This window comes from Pteropus alecto, unplaced genomic scaffold (genome assembly GCF_000325575.1).
Source record: "Pteropus alecto unplaced genomic scaffold, ASM32557v1 scaffold22, whole genome shotgun sequence".
In the NCBI taxonomy this organism is placed as follows: domain Eukaryota; kingdom Metazoa; phylum Chordata; class Mammalia; order Chiroptera; family Pteropodidae; genus Pteropus; species Pteropus alecto.
The window spans coordinates 20,935,470-20,937,665 of NW_006434839.1; the positions used below are offsets into that span (position 1 = coordinate 20,935,470).

At 30.3% G+C, this 2,196-nt stretch overlaps 1 pseudogene; it reads right to left on the reverse strand.

Moving 5' to 3' along the window:
• Positions 1 to 1,267: 1,267 nt before the first annotated feature.
• Positions 1,268 to 1,386, reverse strand: LOC112478753 (annotated as a pseudogene).
• Between the last annotated feature and the right edge of the window lie 810 nt (positions 1,387 to 2,196).

Sequence of the window (2,196 nt, forward strand, 5' to 3'; positions counted from 1 at the left end):
TGTATGTTTTTTGTTGAATTTTAGATTTTCAGCTTATTGTTGTTTCAAGGTAAGAGATCTGGGGATATCTTTCAGTCTATGATGTTTCTTGTTTACTCTCTATCTTTTCTTTTTGTTGATGGTTTCTTTCACTGCATAAAAACTTTTTAGTTTGATGAAATTCCATTTGTTTGTGTTTTTCTTTTGTTTCCTTCACTTGAGGAGGCATGTCCAAAAAATATTACTAAGAGCAATGTCAGAGAATTTACTGCCTTTATTTTCTTCTAGGAGTTTTATGGTTTTAGGTATTACATTTGAGTATTAAATTCATTTTGAATTTATTTTTTTATATAGTAAAAGTAGGTTATCTAGTTTCATTTTTTCATGTATCAGTCCAGCATTCCTAACATGTTTAATTAAAAAGACCATCTTTAACCCACTGTATATACTGGTCTCCTTTGTCATTCATTAATTGACAATATAGGTATAAGTTTATTTTTGAGCTCTTCATTCTGTTGCATTGATCTATATTGTCTATTTTTATGCCAGTACCATGCTGTTTTGATTACTATAAACTTGTAGTATCGTTTGATATTAGGTATTGTGATACCTCTAAGTCTTTTCTTTTGCTCAAGATTGCTATGACCATTAGGGTATTTTGTGGTTTCATACATGTTAGGATTATTTGTTTTAGTTATTTGGGAAAAAAATGCCATTGATATTCTGATAGGGATTGCATTGAATCTGTAGTTGCCATGGGTAGTATGGACATTTTAATAATGTTCATTTTTCCTATCCATGAGCATGGTATATCTTTCCATTTATTTGTGTTCACTTCAATTTCTTCCTTCAGTGTCATAGTTTTTGAATACAAGGATTTTGTGTACCTCTTTGGTGAAATTTATTTCTAGGTATTTTATTCTTTTGATGCAACTATAATGGAATTGTTTTCTTAATTTCTGTTTCTGATAGTTTGATATTAGTGTATATAAATACAATTAATTTTAAATATTAATTTTGTATCCTGCTAATTTACTGAATTCATTTATCGGTTCTAATAGTTCTTTGGTGGAATCTTTAGAATTCTCTCTGTATGCTATCATCTGTAAATAATGTCATCTGTAAATAATGTCAGTTTAATGTCTTCTTTTCCAGTTCAGAAGTCTTTTCTTTCTTTTTATTTGTTTGTTTGTTTGTTTGTTTGTTTATTAGGCGAGGCAACTTTTGGTTAACCTCACACTTTGCAAGGACCTTCTCAGCTTACAATTCCTTATTTTTTTATTTTTTACGCCTACAGCACCTGGTCTTCCTAGGTGGTCTCCCATCCAAGTACTAATCAGGCCCGACCTTGCTTAGCTTCTGAGATCAGATGGGACTGGGCTTGTTCAAAGTAGAATGGATGTAGACAGAAGTCTTTTCTTTTTATTGTCTGATTGCTGTGGCTAAAACTTCCAATTATTTGTTAAATAAAAGTGATGAAAATGAACATCCTTGATACATAAAAAGCTTTCAGCTTTTCACCATTTAGTATAATATTAGCTGTGGGTTTGTCATTTGCAGCCTTTATTATGTTGAGATATATTTATGCTAGCCCCATTTTGCTGAAATTTTTTATCATAAGTGTTGAATTTTGTCATATTTTTTTTCTGCATCTGTTGGTATGATCATATCATTTTTATCCTTCATTTTGTTTATGTGGTATATCACATTAATTGATTGTGAATACTACACCAACCTTAAATTCCAGATTTAAATTTCTCTTGATCACGGAACACAATATTTTTAATGTATTGCTGGATATTTTGCCAATATTTTATTGAAGATTTTTGTATCTATGCTTATCAGGGATATTGGCATGTAATTTTTTTTTTCTTTGGTTTCTATATCAGGGTAATACTCAACTGGTATAAAGAGTTTGGGAGTTTTCCTCCTCTCTAACTTTTTGGAGTAGTTTGATAAGGATAGATATTAATTTTATTTTGAACGTTTGGTAAAATTCACCTGTAAAGCCATCCGGTCCAGAAATTTTGTTTGTTGAGAGCTCTTTGATTACTAGTTTGACTTTGTTAGCAGTTATCGATCTGTTTTTTCTGTGTTTTCCTGATTCACGCTTGAAAAATAGTATATTTCTAGGAATTTATTTCTTCTAGATTGTCCTGTTTGTTGGCATATGATTTTTGTAGTATTTTCTTATAATCCTTTTTATTTCTGTGGTGT